The sequence below is a fragment of the Sebastes umbrosus genome, chromosome 11 (assembly GCF_015220745.1).
Source record: "Sebastes umbrosus isolate fSebUmb1 chromosome 11, fSebUmb1.pri, whole genome shotgun sequence".
In the NCBI taxonomy this organism is placed as follows: domain Eukaryota; kingdom Metazoa; phylum Chordata; class Actinopteri; order Perciformes; family Sebastidae; genus Sebastes; species Sebastes umbrosus.
Window position 1 is genome coordinate 12,728,476 of NC_051279.1, and position 24,275 is coordinate 12,752,750.

General features: G+C 37.1%; 1 long non-coding RNA gene across 1 annotated transcript; it reads left to right on the plus strand.

Annotated features, from left to right (window-relative positions):
* Window positions 1–113: 113 nt before the first annotated feature.
* Window positions 114–2,606, plus strand: LOC119497737. The gene is made up of 4 exons (XR_005208976.1): window positions 114–405; window positions 784–821; window positions 973–1,085; window positions 1,982–2,606. It is a non-coding gene; the product is annotated as an uncharacterized LOC119497737 (long non-coding RNA).
* The last annotated feature ends 21,669 nt before the right edge of the window (window positions 2,607–24,275 follow it).

Genomic DNA, 24,275 nt, shown 5'->3' on the forward strand with positions numbered 1-24,275 from the left:
TAATAATAATAATAATAAAAGACAGACAGTAAAACATTACTTGTATAACATTTGGCGGTGGATTGACTATAACAGGTACCAAGATGGTGTTGATTACAGATTTTGCTGATACACTTGAATTTTGCAATCAACCGAAGGTGTTATACCTCTGATAATCTGAAGAGTGGCAGACTTCCTAAAGATGTTTCTTACAGATTCATTCCACCAACTAAAAGTGGCAGATTTCTTTTAAGTTCATGAGACAGCAATGGCTTGAAATCTAAAACTCAATTTGTTATTTTTAGGTTTCATTTCCGATGGGAGTTTTGGAGGTCTTTCAGCTGGTGCCATTGCTGGAATAGTTATCACATGTTTAGTAGTACTTTCTGCAGTAGCTGGTGGAGGCTATTATATTTATAAAAAAAAGTAAGTGAAAATAGCCTTTATAGTACCAACCAGACATCTCTCCCTTTTTTATCATGTATTAATATGTGACTGACTTCAGATTAACCCTAACATTACACAAACCTAACTCTTTCTTGTATTTCTTGTATATTCTTATACATTAGACTTAAGGTAGACTAAACAATAAAGAGCAAGAATTTACTGTATTACCTGAATGAAATTATTAACATATCACTCGTCAATTAATTTAATCTGTTGATCCCATTTAGACATTGTTTTTATTTAAAACTGCTTAACTTGTGTAAAAATGTAAATACTTAGGTTACAGTTTGATTGTAATTTTGAGTTGCATCTGGTTGCATGGCCACATTTTAACAATGCTTTATTTCTAATATTTAGAATCGACAACAAAGCTCCGCCACAATCTGATAATAAAGGTTAGTATCTATCTGATTTAATTCATCCGACACTTAGACTATCATTCTGTATATAAAACAACAAAGACCGAATGCAGAATAAACTAAAGGATATCACAATTATACAAATAGTACATGTGAATAATAAGATGTATCAATTTTTTTTGTCTAGAAGTAGAAGAATGTGTGTATGAGAACATGTCAACATATGAGAACCCATCAACACATGAGAACACATCAATATATGCGAACATATAAACTGAACGACCTACTTTCCCTTAAAAGGTGAGTTTTGAACTAATTATTTTGATTTGGTAAAGAAGAGATTTATGTATTTTGAAGGACGAAGCGCTAAGAGGTTTCTGTAGAAAGAATTGTACTTAGTGTATCTAAAGAAACTACTATAGGACAACATTGACTGATTGACTCATAACTAGGGCTGACAATTGATTAAAATATTTAATTACGATTAATCGCATGATTGTCCATGATTATTTTTATCTGTTCAAAATCTACCTTAAAGGGAGATTTGTTAAGTATTTAATACTCTTATCAACAGGGGAGTGGAAAAATAAGCTGCTTTATGCAAATGTATGAATATATTTATTATTGGAAATCAACTAACAACATGAAACAATGACAAATATTGTCCAGAAACCCTCACAGGTACTGCATTTAGCCAAAAAAAAATGATCAAATCATAACATGGCAAACTGAAGTCCAACAGGCAACAACAGCTGTCAGTGTGTCAGTGTGCTGACTTGACTATGACTTGCCCAAAACTGCATGTGATTATCATAAAGTGGACATGTCTGTAAAGGGGAGACTCGTGGGTACCCATAGAACCCATTTTCATTCACATACTTTGAGGTCAGAGGTCAAGGGACCGCTTTGAAAATGACAATGATAGTTTTTGATGATTTAGCACAAGTTTGGTGCGTTATGTAGCCTCCTTTGCGGCTAGCTAGTATAACATGGTTGGCACCAATGGATTCCTTAGGTTTTCTAGTACAACCTCAAGAAGATTGATTGCATTAATGTGTTAAAGAAATTAGTGGCGTTAAAACGAATTTGCGTCAATATGTTTTTATTGCGCTAACTTTGACATCCCTAATTATAACATACATTTGAACAAAGCCAGAACTCTTGCTACATTACCCTCTTTTTCACTTTTTGTCCAGCAGGCCACTTGGAGGACAAAGAACACCAAAACAAGATGACCCAGCCATGACATGTTATTGCCTTATTGATTTGCATGGCAAATGTGTGTGCAAACATATTCTATTCACTCATCCAGTACAGATTAACCAAAGCATTTCTGCTGCATTTCCTGTTAAATGCAAGTCCAATATTTAGCAGGTGGTTTTATCAGAGCTTTTTTGATGAAAACTTTATGAGATTGAAAGGGTTAAAATACAATACAAAACATGTAGGGCTGCTGAATTGAGTGAGAAAGGTTTTAAACTTTGGGCTCTCTTACACTTAATGTAATGTTAATATATGATTATGCTTTTATTGATTGAAAATAGCTATGCTGGCTTTTTGCACAAAGACAGTTAAGTAAAAAAACATTTTTTTGTTCTGCTATTACTAAACAGTGGTGAATGTGTTTACATTTAATTCTGGTGTTTGATAATTGAAGCAATGAAATTACTATTTGTTATGTGTTTTGTGTACTTTCTACATTTCTACAGTGTATATCTAATGCTTTTATTCTCCTGTTCTCCTATTGTGTAACAATTGTAAACACTGCAATGGAAACATTGCGGGTAGGGATAAGACATTATGCAAAAGATACATCAAAATATTTTTCATAAAATAATATAATAATAAAGCAACAGTCAATTACTGGCAACTGCAGATATTAGGTTAAAAATGTTGATAGTAATTTAATAAAGCTGTATATAAATCCTCTTAATGTTCACATGAATTGATACTTTTGACTTTTCATCAATTTACTGTCAAAAAATAAATACAAACAATAAAGAAATGATCATGGTTAAATTAAGTTGTGCCTCTGGAGTTTCTTCTTGACTGTTGACTAAGCTTCGTGGACAAGTGAAAGCTAATCATCAGACTCTTTATAAATATAGTCCTATGGTGGCTGTAATTATAGAGACTCTTCTCCAAGTAAATACTTAAAATCTCCAAATATTGAGTTGCAAAATGCTTGAACAATGAGATATATCCATTGAATCTTCAGAGCACTTTAATGCCAAAAGCTGCACTATGCTGCCCTCCTGTGGTGGAACTGTGGTTGTTCTGGCAGTCTGGAGAATAATCTCTATAAACAGATTCTGCATATGAATGTAGAATCTGTACCAACGGGACAAGATGATATTAAAATGATTATGGCGTGATTTTTTTTGGGATCTGTACCAAATAAAGATGTTTTCTTAAGTCTGTAGATGCATGCTAACATTTAATGATTAGGACAAGACACAAAGCACAGCTGAGGCTGATGGGAATGTCGTTAGTTTAGCAGGTATTTGATCATAAACCAAAGTATTGGACAGATGGAAATGTTGACCTGATGATGTCCCTTGATGAGAAGTCAGGGGATCAGCAAAGGTATTACAATTTACCCTGAGGGGAACATGAAGGTCTGCATCTATTGAATAATGACTTGTCAAGACATTCAACTAAAATCCATACATTTTAACCTCATGATGGTACTAGAGGAAAAAGTCACCAAAGTCATTAGGAAAACATTGTCTGAGAGCCATGAATATCTGTACAAAAAATGGTTAATTTCATCAAGTAGGCCTAGATCTTAAGCTATTTCACAGAATAAGTGAAAAGTTTGATCTGGTGGTGCTTCTAGAGGAAAAGTCAGGGGGTCAATAATAAAGTCTTTAGGATTCATCGTCTGTGCCAAATTTCATGACAGTTCATCAAACAGTTGTTGAGATATTTGATTTAAAAACTAAAATGTCAACCACAGGGTGGCGCTAGAGGAAAAATCATGAGAACCACCAAAGTCTCAGGGTTTCATTCTCTGGGCGCCATGAATGTCTGTACTTTCAATTTCATAGCAATCATTCAAACAGTTGTCATTTTAGTCAAGTGATGGACCGACCAACTGACAATGCCATAGAGAAATGCCTCTAGCATGGCTATAAATACCTATAACAATATCACTATTTTTTTTTCAAGAATATATTTATTGAATTTTAAACAAGTAAACAAAATATAAAAAGGAAAGACTGTATGTATAGTTCACAATAAAAAAAAAATTGTTACACCTACAGTATGTATCGCAATTTTTGTTTACGATTTTGAAATAGATTTTTTAATGCCAGAATCAATATAAACTGGAAAAAGAAAGTTCGGAAACTTGTGTTTGGTCAATTATTTCTCTGTTGTTACAATGCTAATGGTCATTGTATTTTACATCGTTGGAAAGCCTGTTTATTTACCTTCACAATGATGTCCAACTTGTAAGGATCATGCATTTGTGGGATGAGCAGCACAGCTGATTATGTGGGGAGCGCCCAAGAAAAATTTGCCAAAATGCTCTGCCAATGGTAAACAGTGTATTCTCCTGTTGGTATTGACTCTTGTTTGAAGTGTTTGGTGGATTGGATGATTGAACTCTCAATCAGTAACAAGGAACAAACAAGACATATTGGCTATTTTACTCTTTATTCATTTAATACACCGTCAGGAGCCTCAGTGGCGGTGGAAGATCCATACGTAGCCACAACAGCCTGGCACCTCCTCCTCATGCTGGTCACCAACCTGGTCACACGTTGCTGTGGGATGGCGTTCCATTCCTCAACCAGTATTCGTTGCAGGTCAGCCAGCGTGGTTGTGTTGGTCACTCTAACACGTACAGCACGCCCAAGCTGATCCCACAAGTGTTGAATTGGGTTGAGGTCTGGACTCTTGGCAGGCCTTTCCATTCTCTCTACTCCCACATTGTGGAGGTAGTCTGTGATAACCCTGGCTCTGTGGGGGCGAGCGTTGTCATCTTGGAGGTTGAAGTTAGGTCCCAGATTGTGGAGATATGGGATCGCCACAGGCTGCAGAATCTCATCCTGATATCTCACTGTATTGAGATGGCCTTCAATGATGACAAACCTTGTTTTGCCAGTGAGGGAGATGCCGCCCCACACCATGACACTGCCCCCACCAAAAGCTGTTACTCCATTGGTGCAACAATCAGCATAGCCTTCTCCGCTTCGTCTCCATACTTTGACCCTGCCATCCAACTTTCGCAGACAGAACCTGGACCCATCACTGAACATGACATTCCCCCACATGTTCAGGTTCCATTGTCTGTGTTGTCGACACCAGCGCAAACGGGCCTGATGGTGAAGGGCAGTCATTGCAGGCTTCCTGGTAGCCTTATGAGAATACACTGTTTACCATTAGCAGAGCATTTTGGCAAATTTTTCTTGGGCGCTACCCACATAATCAGCTGTGCTGCTCGTCCCACAAATGCATGATCCTTACAAGTTGGACATCATTGCGAAGGTAAATAAACAGGCTTTCCAATGATGTAAAATACAATGCCAGTTAGCATTGTAACAACAGAGAAATAATCCACCAAACACAAGTTTCCTAACTTTCTTTTTCCAGTATATTTGCAAAATTTTAGTGTATGTGGAGGAAGGAGGAAGTTACTGCTTTTATTGTTGTAGTCTCAGTAACGTGACGTCATATCCGTTCCGTATTCGTCACCAAAACAAAACGCAGTCGGCCGCAGACGAAATGAAAAAGTAGAAAATGGCAGAGGGTCCGTGTGGATACGACCTGCACCCTCACATGATTAGACATGATGGCTAAAGCTGCATGCTAACTCTGTCATGGACAGGAAACGTTATCGTATTGCGGTAACATGCGGTCAAGCCAGCCGTCACTTTCATCTCCATGGTCAAATTAGACAACGCTACAACTGTAGCACACCCATATACCCATATTTATGTTAAATGCATGCACCAGAAGTGTAAAACCTTACATGTACCTTATAAATTAACAAGAAAATTACACTAATTTGTGAGGGAAATGACTGTTCTTTGATTTTTGGGTCGCAGGAAAAAAATTAAAATAAATAATGCCTGACAATGACTGATATATTTGAATTCAGGACATCTCTGACTACATACATGCTGAAAATCAAACATTTTTACTGAAAAAAACTAAAGAAAAATGACTCACTTCCATGAGTGAATGAATAAATAAAAGAAGGGGGGTTTCAGGACAACTGTATTAAAATAAATAATTGAACTGCACCTGCTACGGTATCTCACCTTCATCTGTATCGGGGTCATATCCCTCTTCCCTGTATTCACCACACCGTGACAATAAAAAACACAGAGCAAATCCATGAATAAACCCCTGAATGTTTAGGCATGTCAAACTGTGAAAGTTGTTGCTAACTGGACGTAATAAAACTACTTCCATTTTTGTAATAATGATTAAACTTTAAATGTCGCTTGTTGCGTACATCGTTAATGATCAACAACGGTGCAGGCAAATTAACCTTTCAGAGGTATGATGATGGGAAAACCACCCACTGCACAGTACTTCCTTGTACTACCTTTATATATTGAAATCAGCATACATTATTCCAAACTTAGCAAAATCAAAGTGAAGGAGTGTGATCCTTCTTTTCTCTTGTCATATTTGATGATACTGCAGAAGAAATGGAAATAGCTGTGATAAACTTCATCATCCTGGGAGTCATCTCAGGTGAGCTCTTACCACATGATACCAGAGATAAAAGCATGTATTCACTTATTCGTGAAAATGTAACTATTGATTATTGATGCTTAACATTGTCACAGAGCTTTGGGAGATAACTGCAAATGGGTAGTGAACATTAGTCCAGTCTCCACATTGTGTGGATGGATATATCCCTTTTAGCTGGCACCTTGTTAGACATTGAAAATTACAGTAGCAAATAGGCCATTTGACAAAAATATCTAAACTACAATGCAGCACTGATGGCCATTCACAACAGAATGTAATTCATTTAGTGTAGTGTAACACTGGATTTTCCTCTCAGACTTTTCTGTATCATGGAACTTTTTTGTTTGTTGAATAATGTCCGACTACGACTGTCAAATGAAGTCTTTTCCTTAGTCAACACTCAACAAGTGGAGCCAAGTAATTCCTTCGCATATCAAACACATGCTGTTCTTTTTTGAGTAGTATTAAGAAAAATCATCTGAAAATCTACTCCAGAAATACAGCCTCTCTACTGTACACATACATATATTACATATATTATAGGAAAATACACCAGTCTTCAAAAATATCAGTTAAAAAATGTACTTACTAGTAATAATATATTCATTAACATCAGTTACAGCAGACGTGTGGTGCAGTTACAGCAAAGCAAAAATGAAAAAGCTTCAGGTGGGATTTAATGTTGCATTCAAAATCTTCTCCCAAGATGGACAAGTGCAAGTCATATATTAATGACTAGCAATGTTCCCACCTTTCATGCTGTGTTGAGGAATTTTATGTACAAATTTATGTTGATCAATTGATTCCAAAAATTAAATCATAATGGCCTTAACTGAGCACACGCAAAGTTACACAAGGTACTGCTCTTGTTATTGAAAACATTGGCACAAATGCTTATATATATATATGTTTTAATCACTGTGAACTGCAATGATTATATTTCTGTGTTGTTGTCCTTGTATTGTATTGTATTTTATTTTATTTATACTGATATGGACCTATGGGTCTGAAAAAAAGTGAATGATGATGAGTTAATTATTAAGAACAACAGAAAGGGAAATCATTCTAAGTGAGTTCCTCTCTCCACCAAGAATTAGTTCCCCTGTTGTTGTGATTGAAATTTTCTATCTGTAGGAAGACACAAATTGTCCTCACATACTGTAAGGTGTCGGTGTGTCTGTGGTTTTTCTGACAACCTGCTGTGTAAACATGTTAACTACTTGAGCTGGTTAGCAATTTGATGATTACCTTAACTTTCAGAGTTTTCACTAATCCCACTTTCTGAAATAGGGCTCTGGAGATTGGTTTGGTTGCTGCAGTTTTGTGTTTTTAGGAGTTTTTAGATCAAGATTTTTTTTTGATTTATGATAGCACATGATCAGTGTGTCATTTTGCAATGTCCTCATTACAGTCCTTCTCAAACCTTCTAGGTTTAACCAAAGGAGCTGGTGTGCTGCCAGACGATCCTCTGCATAGAGCTGTGGGAGAGACTGTGATGTTCACCATAACACTGAATCCACCAGAAATACCATTTGTATCAATGAACTGGAAATTTGGTGGTAAAAATATAATCACTTATAGTGGTGTAAACAACATTGCACCAGAGTATGAAGGCAGGATCACCCTTTTCATGTCTACTGGATCTCTGGAGCTCAGGAATCTGACTCTTAATGACAGTGGAGTATACAGCGTTACCATTATTCCACTTGGACAACCACAGACAAATGGGAACACAAGACTGGACGTTCATGGTGAGCAAATGTTGCATCTCTTTCAGTGCTGAGTGGAGACTGTGCGTAGCAATTTAACTGTTCTAATAATTGTGTTCAGGTGTTCACTGGTTTCAAATTAGATCTATACTGAGACCAGAAGTCAGATTATGTTATTACATAATCTGAAAAAAATATATATTATTGTGAAGTAATAATTAAAAAAATTTTGGCGGGTCCAAAATGAGTGTTTTGTTTATCTCCGTGGAAGATATCTGACGTTTGGTTCCCACTTCTAACAAGACTTGTGTGCCAATAGTAAAACAACCTTGGTATCACGTGGGAATAACTTATTGTGAAGTAAATGCAATCGAATGGGGGAAGGAGAATGCAACATTCTTGTTTACTGTAGGTAACAAACTATACATTTACTGTTGAAAATGATGAGTGCCATAAATAAGTGTACTACTGAGATGTGTTGTTTGTAGGTGTGTAACACAATATTTCCGATTTTTAAGTCAATTGTTAAACAAGTTTAGATTCTTTATTATTTGTGTTGCTGTAAGAACTTTACAAATATCTGTTTTTCAGATGGACCAGAAAATGTTCAAATCAGAGGTCCAAATGAGCTTCCTTTGGACGAGACCTTAACATTAACCTGCTATGCTGAGTCCGTACCTGCTAGTTACACCTGGACACTGAATGGGAAAAAGATACACTATTCTGCTGTTTATACGAAAAACAGCATTGAACCTTCTGACAGTGGAAACTACATCTGTGAAGTGATGAATAATATAACTGGGAGAACATCATCAGCGGTCCATGAATTGACTGTAACAGGTACCAAGATGGTGTTGATTTCAGATTTTGTTGATACTCTTGAATATTGCAATCAACCCACGATGTTATACCTCTAATAATCTGAAGAGTAGCAGGCTTCCTAAAGATGTTTCTTACAGATTCATTCCACAAACTAAAAGTGGCAGATTTGTAAGTTCATGAGACAGCAATGGCTTGAAATCTAAAATTCCACTTGTTATTTTTTCTGTTTCATTTCAGACGGGAGTCTTTCAGCTGATGCCATTGCTGGAATAGTTATCGCATGTTTAGTAGTGCTTTCTGCAGTAGCTGTTGCAGTGTATTACCCTAACATTACACAAACATTACTCTTTTATTTCTTGTATATTATTATACATTAGACTTACGGTAGTCTAAACAATAAAGAGCAAGAATTTAATGTATTACCTGAATGAAATTATTAACATATCACTCATTGGAGGTCAATTAACTTAATCTGTTGATCCCATTTATACATTGTTTTTATTTAAAAATGCATAACTTGTGTAAAAATTTAAATACTTATATTAACATATGACAACATATAAACTGAACGACCTACTTTCCCTTAAAAGGTGAGTTTTGAACTAATTATTTTGATCTGGTAAAGAAGAGATTTATGTATTTTGAAGGAAGAAGCGCTAGGAGGTTTTTGTAGAAAGAATTTTACTTAGTGTATCTTAAGAGACTACTACTGGACAACATTGACTGATTGACTCATAACTGGGGCTGTCAATCAATTACAATATTTAATTACAATTAATCGCATGATTGTCCATGATTAATCACAATTAATAGCAAATTAATTGCACAACTTTATCTGTTCAAAATCTACCTTAAAGGGAGACTTGTCAAGTATTTAATATTCTTATCAACATGGGAGTGGGCATATATACTGCTTTATGCAAATGTATGAATACATTTATTATTGGAAATCAACTAACAGGAAACACTGACAAATATTGTCCAGAAACCCTCACAGGTACTGCATTTAGCATAACAAATATGATCAAAACACAACATGGCAAACTGAAGTCCAACAGGCAACAACAGCTGTCAGTGTGTCAGTGTGCTGACTTGACTATGACTTGCCCCAAAACTGCATGTGATTATCATAAAGTGGACATGTCTGTAAAGGGGAGACTCGTGGGTACCCATAGAACCCATTTTCATTCACATATTTTGAGGTCAGAGGTCAAGGGACCCCTTCGAAAACATCCATGATAGTTTTTCCTCTCTAAAATTTAGCACAAGTTTGGAGCGTTATGTAGCCTCCTTTGTGGCTAGCTAGTATAACATGGTTGGCACCAATGGATTCCTTCGGTTTTCTAGTACAACACTTCGGAAGATTGATTGCATTAATGCGTTAAATAAATTAGTGGCGTTAAAACGAATTTGCGTCAATGTGTTACTATTGTGTTAACTTTGACATCCCTAATTATAACATACATTTGAACAAAGCCAGAACTCTTGCCACAAGTGACATTACCCTCTTTTTCACTTTTTGTCCAGCAGGCCACTTGGAGGACAAAGAGCGCCAGAACAAGATGACCCAGCCATGACATTTGCTATTTACTCAACCAGTACAGATTAACCATAGCATTTCTGCTGCATTTCCTGTAAAATGCAAGTCCAGGTTTTAGCAGGTGGGTTTATAAGAGCTTTTCTGCTGAAAACCTTATGTGATTGAAAGGGTTCAAATACAATGCAAAGCATGTAGGGCTGCAGTTGAGTGAGAAAGGTTTTAAACTTTGGGCTCTCTTACACTTAATGTAATGTTAATATATGATTCTGCTTTTATTAATTGAAAATAGCTATGCTGGCTTTTTTGCATCAAGACAGTTAAGTAAAAAAAACATGTTTTTGTTCTGCTATTACTAAACAGTGGTGAATGTGTTTACATTTAATTCTGGTGTTTGATAATTGAAGCAATGAAATTACTATTTGTTATGTGCTTTGTGTACTTTCTACATTTCTACAGTGTATATCTAATGCTTTTATTCTCCTGTTCTCCTATTATGTAACAATTGTAAACACTGCAATGGAAACATTGCGGGTTGGGATAAGACATTATGCAAAAGATACATCAAAATACTTTTAATAAAATAATTTGGAAAAATTGCACAACGAAACATTAATGTGTTCTATGTCATGTGGTTCTAACAGCAACAGTATATGTAACAGTTTTCTCCAAATGTGGAGTTGCAAAATGCTTGAACAATGAGATATATCCATTGAATCTGCAGAGCACTTTAATACCAAAAGCTGCACTATGCTGCCCTCCTGTGGTGGAACTGTGATTGTTCTGGCAGTCTGGTGAATAATCTCTATAAACAGATTCTGCATATGAATGTAGAATCTGTAGCAACGGGACAAGTTGATATTAAAACGATTATGGCGTGATTTTTGTGGGGATCTGTACCAAATAAAGATGTTTTCTTAAGTCTGTAGAATATGATGTGTAGGCCAGGACATATCTGCAGCATGACAATATTTATCTAAAATGATATTTTGACACACATTTCAACTTTAATAAATATTGCGCCATTAATGGCGCAGCCTTAATCGGAAGCGTTCTGGTTTCTGTTTGTAGTCTGTGTAGTATAAACCAAACACATTTGAGCAGGCTTTGGTTCAATGCAGGTAAACAGGCCATGTGGAGAGCATAAGAGGAGGAACGCATTGCCGAAATGCAATCTCAGAACCCACAACGATGATTTAGCTTTATATTAGCTTAAAATTAGCTTATCAACTGGCTACTTGTGTAGAGGAAGTCTTGTCCCAGGTATCCACTGGCTACACCGGAATCACAGAAATATTGCCCTTTCCTCCCAGAGGCTTATCGTCATCAGACCGATAGCCGATGGGTTCTGAGATTGGTGAACAAAAGATTAAAAAATGTGGTATTGATGTGATTTACTGAGCAGGTCATCTTCCTGGATGTTTAACTCTCACTGAGGCTACAACAGGGAATGAGCAACAGATCTTTTTAGCTTGAGTTAGACTGGTGCTCAGTCACCACTTTGGTCCAGACTGAATATCTCAACAACTATTGGATGGACTGCCATGACATTTGATACCGACATTCAGGTGCCCATCAGGATGAAGTTTGATAACTTTGGTGATCCCTTAGCATTTCCTCATCAGTTACTAATTAACATAGTAAACTGAGGTGGTGGCCATGGTAAACATCATAACAGTGCTATTAATGTTAGGACACAACATGACTTATCAGTTTTATTATTGTTGTTGTTATTTGTATCTTATATCATTGTTGGGACTTTTTAATTTTTGTATTTTATTTTAATTGCCTGATTTTATTTTCCTCATTACAGTCCTGAATTGTTTCTATTCTGATTCAACCGTAAAAAGCACTTTCTGTCTTTGTTTTGAAAAGTACTGAATAAATATAGCTTATTATATCATTGTTACAAGCATCATCATGTTAACATTGTTACTGCATGTTAGTATGCTGATGTTGGCAGAGCTGCATCACAGAGCTGCTTGCATGGCCAAAGACTCTTTTTACTAAAACTTTTGACATGATCAAGTTTTATATAGTAACTATGAGGTAATAGTGAATACCAATCATAATTTCTGGTGTACAGAACATGCGTCAACATCTTTTATTAGCTTGTTGTGTAAGTTTGGAGAGCCACAATAACAAGGGGTTAATTGAGCTAATAATTAAGCTTGCCAAGCCTGTGGACGTCTTGATGACATGTTTCATTTATTGCAGATAATCTCAGGGACACTTATTCCGTTGTTGCACACACTCAGACGGCAGAAGGTCAGATACCATCAGGACAGGACCAAACAGAGATACACCATGAACTATACGTTTCTCAGGTCAACCATACTTGTGTTCCTCTCCTCAGGTAAGAAATGTATTAGAAATTATTTTTAAATTCATCATCAATACAATGACATATTATAAAATGTTGGCTAACTGCTAAATGTTAACATTGCAGCAGGTCTTTGCTATGGAGCCGGTGTACTCCCTGTTGACTTACATCGTGGAGCAACAGGCGAGAGTGTGACCTTCACAACATCTGTAAAACCGGCAGCTCAACCATTTATGGCATTGGCTTGGAGCTTCAATGGTACCACCAATGTAATAACGTCAACCAGTGTAGATGCGGTGGGACAAGGCTATGAGAACAGGATCACTCTGGATAAATCTACTGGATCTCTGGTGCTTAGAAACCTGACTGAAAAAGACAGTGGAGAATATGAGTTAATGATCATCCCACACGGAGCAGGGCAGATTCAAGGAACTGCTAAACTGGAGGTGTGGAGTAAGTATGACTTAATTAATCTGGCGTTGTATTTAAAATAATGCTTGTGTAATATCAATGAATTTGGAATGAAAAAAAATCAGTTACTATTTACAAGATGTCTGTTTTAATAATCTCTCTTATCATCTTTCTATTCAATTTTTGTGCACAGCCAAACCGCCGAAACCCACTATGGCCTGCCCCACAGAAAACCTAATAGAAAATAAAACCTCCCTGAACCTAACCTGCAATGCTGATGGCCTCGTGTCTAGAGTGTGGATGAAGCAAGGCCAACCTCTGGTTGCTGGAGGCCGATACAGCTTTCACGATGGCAACAGAGTATTGTCCATAAACCCCGTGATCAGGACAGACACTGGAGAGTTTCTTTGCAATGTCAGCAATGATTTGAGTTTTGATACGGCCAAATGCAGCCTCAAAGTCTACTGTAAGTACTTTCAATTGTACTTTAATATGCCACAGCATGTTTTTTGTTTTTTTTACATTTATTAGCGCTGTTTATTAATGCAAATATGTTTTAACGCCACTCATTTCTTTAATGCGAGAGAGAAGATACTGGCATCATATGAAACTACAAAAACCTAAGGAATCTATTGGTACCAAGCATGTCATATGAGCCTGTCACCAAGGTTAAATAACGCTCCAAACTTATGCTAAACTTTGTCGGGGAAAAACTGTCATGGCCTTTTTCAAAGGGGTTCCTTGACCTCTGACCTCAAGATATGTGAATGAAAATGGGTTCTATGGGTACCCACGAGTCTCCCCTTTACAGACATGCCCACTTTATGATAATCACATTCAGATTGGGGCAAGTCATCAAGTCAGCACACTGACAGCTGTTGTTGCCTGTTGGACTTAAGTTTGCCATGTTGTGATTTGAGTATATTTTTTATGCTAAATGCAGTACCTGTGAGGGTTTCTGGACAATATTTGTCATTGTTTTGTGTTGTTAATTGATTTCCAATAATAAATATATACATACTTTTGCATAAACAAGTATATTTGCCCACTCCCATGTTTATAAGAGTACTAAATACTTGACAAATCTCCCTCTAAGATACATTTTGAACAGACAAAATGTGCAATTAATTTGCGATTAATCGCAATTAAATATATTAATCGATTGACAGCCCTAACATTTATACATTCTGAGTATTTGCTTATAATTGCTCAAGCTCTTATAATATTTTTTTCGTCAGTCTCGTCATAATCATTATCTTCTTCCTCATCTGTTCAGATGGACCTGACAAACCAGTAATCGATCAGTCGCCAATAGGAGCAGAACTCGAAGAGAGTGTCTTTCTGAGCTGCTCTGCTGACTCCCTACCAAGGGCAACTTTCTTCTGGACGTACAAACACATGATGATGCATGGGTCTCTACACTACATCCATGAGATGGAAATTAAGCACCTGGGGAGGTACACCTGCACCGCCCGTAACCCTATCACTGGGCTGGAAGCCTCTGCGTTTCACATACTGCGTGGTATTTAAGCTCTCATTCATAACTCTCAACAGTAACTTGTTAATATTGATGTGATTGTTAATGGAAAAGACAGAGTAATGCTTTTTTCTTCTGATCCAGACTCCTCTACTCCCATCAGTGGATCTATGTCGATGATGTTTTGCACTGTCCTGACCACGGTGGCACTCATATCGGTCTAAAGACTGCATTTGTCTGTGGAAATAGATGTTGTATAACAAGCTTGCTCATTTTGATCTACAATTGTCTTTATTTTAGATAATATCTCTGTGTTAAGCATTAATGCTGTGTCTCTTTGAATGTTATGTTCACATAAAGCTGCGAATGATAATGGAGAATTGTCCTTCACATTTTGCTTTTCTCCCTGCAGTATTTTTGTAATGTTCTACAGTAATATACATCTGTGACATTCATTGTTGTGTTAGATGACTAACAGCTGTCTCAGTTTATCCTTTAATTGTATTTTAATACAACTAAAGTATTGCTAATTGCGGTAATTTAAAGTACAACTTGCAGCCATGACTGCTTACAGATTCAGATTTGACATTTCAGGTGTTGTGTAACAGAGCTACTTTACATACTTTGCTCTCGAGTCATTCAGCCTTCAAACTGTGATAAAGTGTTTAATGCTCTTTAATATTGACAGATAACGTCTTATCAAATTGCCACTATAATAAACTTTTATTAAAACTCTATCAGATTCTGGAGTGTGTTAATGAACACCATCACATACCTTTCTATTTCTTTGTTTTTCTTGTTCCACAAGGGTAAGCCTACATGCTGCTGCCATAAACCCTTAAGCATCAACTGATAAAACCGAAGTGGACTTCACAGCAATATTATACCCCAAACTCTTGCCATGACCAGTCATAGTGGATGTTTTTGCAGTAAAAAAGTACGCAAACAAAGGTCAGGTACAACCAGTGTTCAGTATTAGAAAAGGGAAACTGAAACAACAGTGTTTAAGTAATAAGGGTAGAAGGGCAGACTATCAGCAGAGTATAAATTAAACTAGTAGTAGGCATTTATCACATACTTAATCCTTTCATAAAACATGACATTTGGGTTATTTTCACATTTTGGGTTAGTTACCTTTTGACCACAGAGGTCTGGACTAAGTTAGTTACATCCACCTGTGTTGGTCTTATTGAGGGTGGTGCATACAGCAATGAAACCTAAGGCCAGGACTAAATGCAGGAGTTGAACCTCTAAAAGCAAACCAAATTGCAAACATAATTTGGTGAAATCAAGTAAAAGCATTGGAAAATTATAGTTTAAAACTTACAAGTAACTTGCTTTTCAAGATAATATAATCTGTTTAATCCACACAGTGATGCCAATTTAGCAATTTTGTTGCCAGATTTAGCAACCTTTATGCCAAAAATTGTAGCTAAATAGTACTCGCACGGACATGTAGCGCGCCTGCACAAGCACGAGAAGTGTTTTAAATAATAAGGTTTTAGCAATGCTGCACGTGTTTGGGAAGTACTGAGCATACAACTGGATAAATGAGACTTGGTTTATACTGCACGAGTTGTGTGAGAGTTTGCAAAAAGATGTTGGATATAGTTTTGCTGTTGTTAAACCGGGTCTCCATTTACTTCAATTCATCAAGAATTTTCTCAGTTTTTGGAAAATTTGTTTTTTTACCGTGGGGGCATTCGAAAAAAACTTACTTTTCTTCACAAATTCAAAGTAGCACGGGGTGAGCAATTGATATACAAATGATTATTTTGGAGGTGAAGTATTCATAGCTTGAACTGGGACGTATTATAACGGTGTGACGACCCCTGCCCTTCACTGCCAATCTGTTATTTGTCTACTTGTTTTTCAGGTACCAGGTGGTAGGGGATCATTGGTTATAATTAGCTGATGAGCTATTGTACTTCACAGTTGAAGTAGAAAGTAGAGTTGACAAACTGTGTCTCTATGCAGGAGCCAAATTTGTCACCACATGGATGATTCCCACTGTGTAATATACTCTCAAACGAACATTCAGATTGTGATATGTATACATTTGGCTGCTATTCCTGTTTCTGTGTATTTCTATTCTGTTGTATACAGTCTAGTTAACACACCTGTTGACAAGACATACAAACATATAGTTGTCATACCTGTACAGTACTTAGGTAGACTGTTTATCTGTATTTTCGCATTCTCATGAGAGTAATTTGTGACGACGACAGTATCATTTGCTGGAAATCTCCCAATATTACAGGGTTGAATAAATTCTCACACACTGATAAAATACTACTGATAGAACACCCACAATAACAACACATTATGTACAGCATGTGGTTTTATTACTTTATCATCACCGTGTTATAAATTAATCATATCAGTGTAACATATTGTTCAGGCTGCAACACACCTGAGGGAGTAAAAGTTTGACTGCATGAGAAAATGTCAGAGTACAGGAACTATGTGCCACCAGATTTAATGCTAACGTCAACATTAAATTTATTAAACTCTTCAAAGTATTTTAAAAGTTTGCTGTAAAAATTGTAATACTAAGGACATAATTAAATCAATACATGACACTATAAATCGATAAAGGAAAGGGAGCATGGGAAACAACTTTTTTTCCTTTGTCATTCCTGCAAGATACATTGAAACTAGGTTTTATTAAGTCATTTATTGTAGGATTGATAAAATAACTATCCTACAATATGTTTCATCTTCTGTATAATGGCATCATACAGTAGATGTTTTTATAGCTACAGTAAACAATGTTGCCTGTCCTCGGCTCTGTGTTATCAGAAATAACTGCTTGTCTCTGGCTTTAAGAAGACTTTTAAGGAGGAATAAGTAGCACTGACGGCTATCGTTTAAAATGGATACTGCAGACCAAATTCAAAATATTGGAGAGAGTTGTCTCCCCCCGCAACCTCCTCCCCAGACTTGAAGCTTATGCGAATGCCAGGTTGAGGACACTAAACCTAGACGGTCGCAAGACGAGCACAATATTATACTTTGCCGGGTCGAACAACAAAGAAAAACGTGGTTTGAGATTAACCTAATAATAACACAAGCCGTGCGCTAACTTACAAACAGTAAGGGTGTAAACAGTGTTGGGCAGATTACTTAGAAATCATTACCTAGCTAACATTAGCTACATCGTTTCACTAAAATATCTACCTAACAATCTAAACTTTGAACACATTCATTGATTCAGCCACAAAATTGAATAAACTTCTAAAATGGGTATATGGTTTCTATTAGACAAGATAGATAAATAGCTAGTAGCTACTTGATTTGGATGTCAGTATTCGTTCAATGTAACGTTCTAGTAATCACATTCGTAAATTGAGTCAATTCAGAGTCAAACTTGCGGGCATTGGGGGGCAATGCCTGTCCAAATAAGCTTTTGTGCCCCCCTAAAATTCTCAAAATTCATTATATTATAATAAACATTAAATATGATAAGCATGTATTGATAAATAAAGAAAACTGTATTGCTTTCAAATGCATTCCTTGGGGGGCTCGAAACGAAAAGACTGAGCCGAAGCCTCTGGATGCTCCATTACGCACAGCCGGGCACTGCCGGAGAGGCGCTGCGTAATGCACGGAGACATCAGCCGCAAAACGCCACCCTTAAGGGGAAGAGAGACTCATTTTATGATTTAATACAGTAAATATATAACATATTTCTCCTTTAACAATGACAAAGCTGATGCTTTTCTTGAGAGCAAAAGCAAGTAATAAAAGTTGAACCAATAATATAGATTTACTACATATGTTGCAGCTAATGTGCATTGACAAAGATTTTATATAATAAAATAATAAATCAAATTGTTGTCAGTGTATAGAGTTTAATGGTGCCCTTTAAAACATTGCATGTGACTGAAATAAATGAGGAAAACAATATGGCTATGTTAACATAATAAGTTCATGTTACACACTTTATGTCACTTTTAAAGCTGTGTCACATTTCTTCAATAACAAATACCACTCTGTCCTGGATTTTATCAGAATTGTGTTGTTGATTGATATAAGTGTACCTGAAGTTTGTTTATCAATCTGATTTATAACAAATCAGATAAGAATAACAATAACACCCACCAACGACTTCTCACATTAATTTCATGGCTCTTACTCATTGGTTGTCACTGCTGTCATGGACAGTGTGTCTAGAGTGAGACACCACAAAAGAAGTAAAGGTTGTAACAGGTGAAGAAGTCCTTTGCCCCTCCCCTCAAACACACATACTGTACTGTACTCACAGCACCTCCTCTGTGAAAACACTTTACACACTCTATGCACCTGGAGACTGCAGGAGATATGGAAACATCTGTGATACTGTTGATCATCCTGGGAGCCATCTCAGGTGAGAAATAAACACTTTTGCACACAACTCTTCCGTCAGGTCATGATTTTTGAGGTTATATATATTAAATTTGGAAAGCTGACACAGAATATTATTTTAACAAGGTTGATTATTACAGTTTAATAGGGCTGTCCTCGACCACAGAAATTCTTAATTGACTGACACTCATTCGATTTTGTCGACTAATCGATTAGTTGATTTCATTGACAGATCTGTAAAACTGACTTTCTCCACAAAGAATCACACAAAAGCACCACTTTAAATCTTGTGATTACCAGAGATGTGTTCATAAGTTTCTTGGAAATAAGTCATTCAGAATGACAAAAGCATTAAAAAATTACTCTTAGTCAAGTAAAACCAAAACGACCGATTAGTTGAATAAGAGGGGGCAGCCCTACTGTTCAATATGTTAAAAGTGTAATATCAAAGCTTCTGTCCAGCTATACTTGTCCTATCTTACTTTAGGTCACAGCTGGATCTAACGAACTACAACAAAAAAGTCTTTACATGCACCTGCATTAGATTATTATTATTATTATTATTATTTAAAATTGACATGGCATAGGACATTTTTAATCATTTTTGTATCAGCACTTATTTCAGTTGTAGTGATTTTTTTAATCTCAAAATATTAATAGTTTAGTGCTCTCATGGTCTAGGTTACATAACATTTTCTTGTTAATATGACATCTGAGATACTCTAGATTACACAGATAAAATTATAAAGTCCTCACACCAAATCTTGCTTTTATTCAAATGACAGTAAATAAATATAAATAATGTGTTTTATATTTTTTTGTTCACAATTGGTAGCAAAGAAGAGGTAACACCTCTCTCAGTTTGATATTCTTGCATAGACAATTTTTAATGGATTTGTTTTGATGCTTGTTTCTGGTATTTCAGTTTTTAAATTGATTACATTCTCCCAGTGATCCACATTGCATTGTATTATTATCCTCAGTAACATTTATTCCAAACATCTCCTCCAGGTTTAAGCCACGGAAATGTTGTGCTGCCCAACAGTTTTACTGCAGCTGTTGGAGGGGCAGTGACATTCACCACAACAGTGACTCAACCAGAAACACCATTCATGATAGTAGTCTGGAGTTTTTCTGATATCAATGGTGCTCAATCAACTAATGTAATAACCTCGACTACTGCAGACGTAATTGGACCAGCGTATACAGACAGGATCACCCTCTTCAAGTCTACTGGATCTCTGGAGATCAGGAATCTGACTCTTAGTGACAATGGAGAATACAGCATTTCCATTATACCAAATGGTGCAGCACAGCTGATGGGAAACTGCAGACTTGTCATACATGGTATGTAGTAGGGCTGTGAATTGGCAAGAACCTGCCGATACGATACGTATCATGATACAGGGCTTACGATTCCATTGTGATAAATTGCGATACTGTAAGCAAGTCAATATATTGCAATTTTTAAATCTAATTTTAGGAAACTGCCATAGTATAAAGAAAACACCACCATATGCATAACATCTGAGTAAAAAATTCAATTTTTTATGCAATCAAAACAGTGGAATCTGTTTTTGCATTTAACACGGTTAAAAATCAATACAGTGTTTTTTTAGAATCAATATAGAACCACAAAACATAATAACGTGATATTCGATTTTTTCAATATTTTCTTACACAGTATGTTATGATGTGATGGCATGCATGATGCAACACTGTTTCACTGTTAAACTAAAAACGTACAGAAAACTTACTTTTTCAAGATTTTGTTCCTTTAAGAGGCACCAATCATTTAAGAGTGATACCTTCACTGACACACAATTACCATAAAATCAAACACAATGCCATCATGTTAAAACTGAAGAAATGCCAGAAGTCAAAAGAATTTAACTTAAATTCATCTTCTTATGTTCTTACTTTAACAATTAAAATACAAAATGCTTCCACTGATATTGAAAATCAATGTCAAATTATTGGAGTAGCTAAATCTTTATCACTTTGACCTACACCATATCTTTCCTGCAGCCTTTTCTCTTATGCAATATTGTTATCAGTTCAATAAAACCTGACTTTAATTGACTTACAGGGGACAATTGTCCATCATGGATATTTAGGGTCAGGGTTATTTTACATAATGCATTGTTTTTAGTGAGTGTCCTGCAGAAACAGGGTAGAAATGCCATACCCCCATTTATGACTCATTCTTTGTTAATTTCAACCCACAGCACCAGTCTCTAATGTGGTGGTAACTGCCAGCAGCACAGACTTGGTGGAGTCCAGCAGCAGCTCTGTCCATCTGTCCTGCTCCTCCTCTGGATCCTCTCTCTCTTTCCTCTGGCTGAACGGCAGCTCTGAGCTTACAGCCAGCGACAGAGTTCTGCTCACTGATGGAGGCGCCACTCTCACTATAGTCAGTGTGACCCGCTACGACCAAGGGCCATTCAGTTGTCGTGTGTTTAATCCTATCAGTGATGTCACCAGCGATCCAGTAAACCTCTCAATCAGCTGTGAGTTACTAACTGAAATGCTCTATTGTTGCATGTTCCTTCAAATCCAAGAGCTTAAAATGTTCACACTGATATGAAATACTGCAAATCTGCAAAATGTAGTGCTTTTTTTTTTTTTCTCTCTGGCATCTCTGCAGATAGCATGATAATGATGCACTTCTGCTTGTTTTGACTGGTACAAAACAGTTATGAGCCGTCACACTGAACTATGCACACCATATATTCTCAAGTTACTAACATTTTTAAAGTTGACTCATTTTGTGTTTACTTTCCATGTATCACACAATGCAGATGGCCCAGAAAATATTCATTTGACGCAATCTCCATCGCAAGAATATTATGACCAAGGGTCTGACATCGTCCTGGCCTGCTCAGCTAACTCCAGACCTCCTGCCGTGTTTAAGTGGCTTCTGAATGGAGTCCTGCAGGCTCATACAGGACCAGAGCTCAGACTGATGAACATTCAGATGAGTCAGAGTGGGAGGTACAGCTGTGAGGCCTACAACAGCAAAACTATGAGATCTCAAACATCTCAGCCTTCAGCTATAACTGTACTGGGTAGGTGAAAACTAAACGTTTTTTACCAGTGGGAAACCTCCGGGTCTGAAAAGTGAAGCCAATGCGGAACTGCCTTAAACTTGAATTTTTTTTAATATCCAGCAGGGGGCGACTCCTCTGGTTGCAAAAATGAGTCTGATTGTATAGAAGTCTATGAGAAAATTACCCTACTTCTCACTTGATTTATTACCTCAGTAAATATTGTAAACATGAGTTTATGGTCTCAATCACTAGTTTCAAGTCGTCTTCAATACAGCATGATGTTCATTTAGTAAATTATGATCCCATTTGGAGTCAAATAGACCATAAAGCAGGGTATGCTTTAGGGCGTGGCTACCTTGTGATTGACAGGTCTCTACCACAGTGTTATCCAGATTGGGACTTGTCCTCGTTTTCGCCTTACAACTTTAACCCTTTCACAGTGTGTTCACCAAATTAACTGTAACATTTTGGTCGCCTAAAATGTCTTATTCAGCATTTGGTTTTACTTAGCTCCACCCTGTTGTGTCACTTCTGTTTGCAAAAGAGCAAGATGGCAATGGCCAAAAACCAAGATGGTGCCGGCCAAATTGCCAAACTCAAGGCTTCAAAACCAAACCCCCAGAAAGAGCGGCGGGCTTTGAAGCAAATTTTCGTAATGGCCAAACGGTGGAATTACAACTTCTGTGTCCGTCACGTGATGCCATTGGGCCCAAGAAGACTTTGTCCCATAGACTTACATTGGGAAGGAGACGTCTGTAACTCAGCTGATAATTTTTTTTTTTTAGGTAAATCAACTTCTCAGTATGAACACTTGAATAGCACTTATTTAAATCATTAGATCCTAAAAGTTATAAAATGCACTAATAGCCGAATCCAGAATCATTCTCCTTCCTCCGTTCATGTGAATGAGCCCCAGGCCGCAGTTAGAGTGAGGGCTGGGTGGCGGGGTTAAAGGAAACGCTACTGCGCCTGCTCTATGGGCCCAATGGATGTGGAAAATCACCGGAAGATCAGGGTACTTTATCACTCTGCAGTTGAGACACTTTGGCTTCATGTGATACTGAGCAACTCTCATAGGAATGAACGGGAGCCCGCCTCCAACACTGTATCCAGTTCTCTTTATAGATCCATGTTTAAAACGGCAGTCAACTAACCAATGGGTGAAGTCATGTTGACTACGTCCACTTCTTATATACAGTGATTGTTTTTTTTTCAGAACAGATATAGGCCTATTCACATGATTGTTCATTGCGCATCTTTAGGGTTAAGAATGTTGTCATTATTTAAAATGTACAAAATGATAATCAATAAATATTTTCCCCCACAGCACCAGTATCCAATGTAAAGGTAAATGCCAGCACTGCAGACATTTTGGAGTCCAGCTCTGTTCGTCTGTCCTGCTCCTCCTCTGGATCCGCTCTCTCTTTCCTCTGGCTGAACGGCAGCTCTGAGGTTACAGCCAGCAACAGAGTTCAGCTCACTGATGGAGGCGCCACTCTCACTATAGTTAACGTGACCCGCTACGACCAGGGACCATTCAGGTGTCATGTGTACAATCAGTTCAGTAACGGCACCAGCGATCCAGTAAACCTCTCCATCAGCTGTGAGTTACTAATTTAAATACTCTATTGTTTCATGTTCCTCCAAATCCAAGAGCTTAAAAGGATCACACTTACATGAAATACTGCAAAATTACAAAATGTAGCAGCTTTGTCTAAAAAAAAAATGTTACTTTTATTTGTGCTGGGGTTGAACAAGTGATCACTGCAGATAGTATGACAATGATGCAGTTCTGCTTTTGACTGGTACAAAACAATTATGAGCCGTCACACTGAGCTAAGCACACTGCATGCCATATATTCTTAAGTTACTAACATTTGTAAAGTTGACTCATTTTGTGTTTACTTTCCATGTATCACACAATGCAGACGGCCCAGAAAATATTCATTTGAAGCAATCTCCATCGCAAGAATATTATGACCAAGGGTCTGACATCATCCTGTCCTGCTCAGCTGACTCCAGACCTCCTGCCATGTTTAAGTGGTTTCTGAATGGAGTCTTGCTGGCTGATACAGGACCAGAGCTCAGACTGATGAACATTC